The 6,537-nt window shown below is 39.1% G+C and overlaps 2 non-coding genes across 2 annotated transcripts; both read right to left on the bottom strand.

Moving 5' to 3' along the window:
- Nucleotides 1–3,439: 3,439 nt before the first annotated feature.
- TRNAY-GUA (transfer RNA tyrosine (anticodon GUA)) lies at nucleotides 3,440–3,530 on the bottom strand. Its single transcript is given in 2 exon segments — nucleotides 3,440–3,475; nucleotides 3,494–3,530. It is a non-coding gene; the product is annotated as a tRNA-Tyr (tRNA).
- Nucleotides 3,531–4,002: 472 nt separating this feature from the next.
- Nucleotides 4,003–4,093, bottom strand: TRNAY-GUA (transfer RNA tyrosine (anticodon GUA)). The gene is given in 2 exon segments: nucleotides 4,003–4,038; nucleotides 4,057–4,093. It is a non-coding gene; the product is annotated as a tRNA-Tyr (tRNA).
- Nucleotides 4,094–6,537: the final 2,444 nt, after the last annotated feature.

Raw genomic sequence — 6,537 nt, 5'->3', positions numbered from 1 at the left:
AAAGTCTACTGATTGTAACATTGATCGCAACAATAATAAATCAAGAATTTCCAAAATGTTGTGCCAAAAATTGTGATCACCGTCGCTTTAAATTGTACAAACATTCTTGGCCAACAAGTGCCCGGGTAGGAGGTGAGAGTTAGACCAATAACAAGATGAAATCAGAGGGGTTGTGCGTATCATCTTCATGAGTTGTAGCACTCTTGTGATGACATGACGAGGAGGTAATCTTATATTAACATCGAGTACCATGTATCAGATGAGGTCAGCCTGAATTTGTATACCTACTTATGCACCAAAGATACTGGAGCTCCAACTTGAGAGCAAACACATAAAACTAGATTTCATATTTGCTCTTTTTAACTGGATCATCCATTGTTAATGTTGTATATCCATTTCGTACTTTCTGTCATTGTGTCTTCCATCACATGCAGTCAAATTTTCTCCTTTTCGGTTTCTCTTTGGGCTTACAAAATAATTCTTCACTTGCAGTATTGTTTTCGTTCATGTTACCAACTATGTATTAGAATCTCTCAATACGAACATAATAATTTTTCCTGCTTTATATTAAAAAAATTTGCAACATTTCAAGGTTTGATATCAATCAGCTTGGTATGTTCATCATTACTTCATCAGGTACATGCCCAGCATCAAAAGTTTTGGTTGCTAATCACTGATCAATAACAGGCTTGGTGTTGCCAATTGAAAAGAGCAGTGGAAGGATCTAGTTTACTTTGTATTGGCTAGCCTCAGCCATTGAAGGCTTCTTCACTGTTCTCTCAAGTATCAAAGTTTTAAGTGAGCTGATGTTATCGGTATTCAGTTTCAGCAGCAACCATCATCTTGCACTTCTAGGCACAACAAGAATGGGAGGTGCTCTAGTCAAAGTACTTGAATGAGCTCGATAGGGTCTTTGGCACACTGCCATTATCTGATGTTGAACATTTAAAGAATTCCTAAATGACTGAAGTTCTTGCTACTCTGACACAGGTGACGTTTAGGTCAAATGTGCTGATATAAGTTGGATCTAATTATGAAAAAGAGATAAATCAGGACTGCTGGAAGATATGAGGATCATCGGCTTCATTTCCTTGGCCAACTTTGCTGAGTTTTCAACCTTCTAAAGAGTTCTAAGGTCTGTCTTTACACATAGATTTGGCTTTGTTTCAGCAAATGTAGTGAAACGGGTAATTGATGAATCTCTCTCTAGGAAATCTAGTATCTGTCTGTGTAAGATGAAAGACCCATGTTTTCTATCAGAAGAAAGTGCCTCAGCAATTCGATTCATTTAAGGTATTGCGATGCACCTTTTATTCTTTTGATTACTGATTAGTACTTGATCAAAGTATTATGTAGCTTTGCCAGTTTCTTGTTTAGTCAGCCTCGTATTCGTGAGCGTGGCATGGTAGCGACATTCTGATTCAATTTTCAAGTGTTAATTGTATGCTTTTGGTGGATTATCGACATTTCATCAGAGTTATTGCTCAACTCCGCCAATTGTTTGTTTGGTTGGTCAATCTTATATTCATGTGTAAGGACGACAATATTGTGATTCTACTTTCAAACACTGATTTAGTTGCGATGCCATTGATTAGTAGATAACTTTTTTGACTTCAAGCCTTCATATCACAGACATTCATCCCATATGTGAGTTACTTGTACAGGTCCAAACGAAATTTTCTAGATCAAGAAGTATTGCTAACATCTCAATTTTCACAGGTTAATGATTTCTGCTGTTCCAAATTGGATTCCAGTTCATGTTGAACTATCCTTGTTCACTGGTTGGTTTCAAGAAACTTTTAGTTTGGTGGCTGTGTTGCAAAGATCAACAACATGGAAATTGAAGCACTTGAAAGCTTCCACACTTTCCTCTGCTTCATCCTGCCTACTATTGAGGTTTGATCACATCCCTCAAACAAATTTTCATGCAGCAATCTCTTTAATTTTCTGTACAAATATTAAGATTAGGGTTTAAGGAAAGAATACAACATTTTACCTGTTAGGGTTTTCATTTCATGATTGCATTGAAACTTGTTATTCTGATCGATTATAGTGTCAAGGCGGGGTGATTCTGATCGATTATAGTGTCAAGGCAAGGTTTAAATTTGTTAGGGAGAACCTTAGAGAGGAGTTTGTATAGGACGTTGTAGAGGGATATGGGTATGAAATCAGAGATCCTAGTAAGGTTGGTGACATTGGCAATGAAGAACAAGTTAGTCTTTGTAGAATTCGGCCATAAAGCTGTTAGGCCCCCAAGCTTTTTACCTTGGCCCATCCCCATAAGAAAGAGCATTGAGGTCCGTGAGGGAGGAATGCTTATGCAGGGGGAGACGAGCAAGAGAAGAACAGGAGACGGGAGGATGGTTATGTGAGGGGGAGGGAGGGGACCTCATAGTGCTATATCAATTCATGAAGGCATAGATTGTGGAGGAGATATCCTCGCAAGGGAATCTATTGTTGGCTCTGGCGAGTCATTTTTAGATGGATCTGCCTGGTTAAGGCAGTGAATCTATTGTTGAGGATAAGAAGATTAGTTTGATCCTCATCAAAAAGTGAGGAGTTCTTGATGAGGATAATAACAAGACCTGGGCTTACGTCAGCTGCCCTAGATGACGCCCCGATCAACCCGACAAGCACCTGGTCAAACTGATCGACACGTCGGCCGAGATGCATTAACGACCTGTTCGGGCTTAGTCCTTCACGCCACGCCAACTCCAACGTCAGACGCTACCAGGAGTACATGTCTGCCCCCTACAAGCGGGCATATCAGGTATCATTAAACTCCCCTATAAATATCCTCGCAGTAGAAGAGGAAAGGAGGAGGAGAAAACAGACCAAAACACTTCTTCATCTGAAACCCCCTCCACATCGCTAACTTAGTCGTCGGAGGGGTCGGGCTGAAGGTCTCCACCGGACGCGCAAGCGAGGAGTTCCTGCCTGGAGGAGACGGCTACATCGTCCTGATCGGACACCACACCCGACCGCCTCAGCGGGCCGAGGAGCGCCCCAGGGAGATCCCTGTCGTCCGGACCCAAATTGAGCCGCGTCGGCCCCGAGGCCACAACTCAAAGTTGTTTCCCAACAATAGTTTTCATCACAATCTTCTTTCCTGAACCATATTGTGGATAGAAGGGTATTCAGGCCATTGGGACTCGAACTTAAAAGATCTGAGGAGGCGTAGGATCATTGGCAGTAGGGTTAAGACGAAAGGGGTTTGACCAAGACATATATATTTATATTTTATTAATATTTTATATTAATGTGATAATTTTTATTGACGTATTTTTATTAATTGATTGAATTACATGTATCGGAAATATTTAATATATTCAATATTAATATACGTATAATACTAGAATATTTATTTATATATTATATTTTTATCATCAGAATAATATATATCTTTTAAGAAATAAAAAAAATAATTTACTTAAAAAATTCCGACCTGCCGGATTCGAACCAGCGACCTAAGGATAACTGATGTTTTAACCGACTACAGTCCTCCGCTCTACCAACTGAGCTAAGGTCGGATAATGATTTGATAACGTAAAACAATAATATAAATAACTTGAATTTGTAAACCTATCCTTAACTCGAATAAAATATCATATCAGGTGCTTTTGACACAAAAATAAATAAATTATACATCATGTCCATCAATCCATCCGTATCCCTTATTTAGCTACGTGGACATAAGGGTATTCAGGCCATTGGAACTCGAACTTAAAAGATCCGAGGAGGCATAGGATCATTGGCAGTAGAGTAAGCATATATATTTATTTTTTATTAATATTTTATGTTTTATTAATATTTTATATTAATGTGATAATTTTTATTGATGCATTTTTATTAATTGATTGAATTACATGTATCGGAAATATTTAATATATTCAATATTAATATACGTATAATACTAGAATATATATTTATATTTTATATTTTATCAAAAGAATAATATATATCTTTTAAGAAATAAAAAAAAATTTACTTAAGCTAAAATGTTCCGACCTGCCGGATTCGAACCAGCGACCTAAGGATAACTGATATTTTAACCAACTACAGTCCTCCGCTCTACCAACTGAGCTAAGGTCGGATAATGATTTTATAACGTATAATAAATATATAAATAACTTCAATTTGTAAACCAATCTTTAACTCGAATAAAATATCAAATCAGGAGCTTTTGACACAAAATTAAATAAATGATATATCATGTCCATCTATCCATCCGTATCCCTTATTTAACACGATAACCATGTCAACTTTTTTAGATATACTATATACTAATGATGATGATGTCTCAACATTGCTAGGGTGTTCTACATACTAATAGTTGGCTATCTCCAAATCATTATCTCATCAACTATAATATTTGATCATTGATTATCAGATACCTCATGCAATAGTTCATGGAGTTAATTGATTTCCTTCTTTATGTGAAAAAATCTCTGTTTTCTCCTAAGGGTGAATAAGCATATCCTTGTGTTCATTGATATATTAACGAATGAGAAAATCTTTGAAGAATATAGTGTAATATATTTAAATTAGAGAGGATAACGAGGGAGATCTTTAAAAGAGGTAGTGTAATACATTTTCATTATAAAAAAATTATATATGAGATCTTTAAGGGATATCTCCCATTCATATATAAATATACATCCATCCTCCTCCTTGCTAATCATGGTCAAGAGTGTGACTTAAGAAGAGAGAAGAAGTGATTTTAGGGTAACACTTGTAAAATAAAAAGGTAAGGATCCGAACCCTTTCTTTTTATATCTTCTATATAGAATGATACATTCGATGGTATAGAGATCCTATTCTCGATCAAGTACTTGGGAGCACATCACAACTTCTGTTTCGTTCGCAAGTACAGATATCTCTTCTATCGTCGAGGAGTCTGCAGAGCTCCCTTTTCTTTATTGTCTCCTCATTTTCCGAATCCTTACAAATAAAGGAAGTAAAAAGATACTAATTGACCAGATTAGCATGGATTTGTCCTTTGCTTCAATCATCTGCTTAACCATGTTTGTCTTGTACGTGCGCTCAGGGCCTCCTTGAGGAGGCAAAGAGATCTCGGAGTCCCACCGGTTCTCTCTCTATACCGTCTCAGCGCGTTACAACCAGTGTGTGATTTGCTTTGTGGACTTCGAAGAAGCGAAGAAATAAGGAGGCTGAGGTGCGGCCATCTTTGCATCCGCTCGTAGACCTCCCACCACCGACGGATGCAGACGGTGCAGTAAAGATGGCTGCACCTCAGCATCCTTATATCCTCGCTTTCTTCAGAGTCCACCAAACAAATCATCCACAGGTTGTAACGCGCTGAGGCGGTGTAAGAACCGCCGGGACTCCTCGAAGCAAATCTCTTTGCCTCGTCGATGAGGCCCTAAGCACGTACAAGACAAAAATGATTAAGCAGATGACTGAAGAATCGAATCCATTGTTAAACTGGTCGATTGGTATCTTCTTAGCTCCGGATTCAAAAAATGAGGAGACAAAAAAAAAAAAGATGCGCTCTGCAGACTCTTCGACAACACGTCAGTGATGCATGCACGCGGAGGAGCAGAACTCCCCCCACTGACGGGCGAAGTGCCTTGGGGCCGACTGGTGCATGCACGAGGGGAGTGGCGGTGGGGGAAGGCTTTCGGAAAGGGACAGTTATCGTGGCCCTCCAACGTGACCTTCAGGGGGGTGTTCCGTTCCGGCGGGATGGAAGGCTTCGGGACCTTCACCGAGTCGGAGGGCAGCACCTGCCCCGGCTCCTGTGTTACTACAACGACGACTTTTACGAGGGCGGTTAGTGGCGCAACCTACAGGAGGGCTGTGGCCGGTACTTGTGGCGGAGTGGAAACAAGTACGTCGACGAGTGGTGGAACAGCGTAATATCCGGCCGTGGGGCGCTCATCTGGGCTAATGGCAATCGCCACGACGGCAACTGGGAGAATGTCGTGCCGAAGGGGAGCGGCGTGTTCGCTTGGCCGGACGGCAGCTGCTACGTATATCTTTGGAATTTGTCTGTAAATAATCCTCAATTCTATGAGAATTACAACATATGTTAAAGAAAGGTCAATGCCTCCAACATATGTATATGGAACCTCCTCGTCCTAATTAATATTACAGCCGACCACAACCCATTTGCCTCATGGAATATTATTTCTTGTTCACTTGGTAGCATCAACAATCGAATATCGAATATTTTTTTTACCAAGGATAATCAACGAACACGGAATTTAAACCTATAATCTTACTATAAACTATTAAAATATTAATCAATTAAGCCAACTAATACTTTTTACTGTGAAATATTGCTTCTTTCGTGATAATCACATCCCTTATCACATGTGACATCGTGTTAATTATTTGACTTTGTTTTTATAATTTTTTTTCTCTTCGTCAACAAACGATGATTTCTTCGACAATCAACGATCGAAAACAATGAGCAATAACTGATGATGATGATTCCCCACCCCCAACTAGGATGATCTGAGAACCCATATTGTTAATTAAATTTGATAGAATTTTTTTTTAAAAAAATAAATA

Source organism: Musa acuminata, chromosome BXJ3-3 (genome assembly GCF_036884655.1).
Source record: "Musa acuminata AAA Group cultivar baxijiao chromosome BXJ3-3, Cavendish_Baxijiao_AAA, whole genome shotgun sequence".
NCBI classification, from domain to species: Eukaryota; Viridiplantae; Streptophyta; class Magnoliopsida; order Zingiberales; family Musaceae; genus Musa; species Musa acuminata.
Note: the sequence above shows the minus strand (reverse complement) of the source record. Positions and strands in the feature narration are given on the sequence as shown.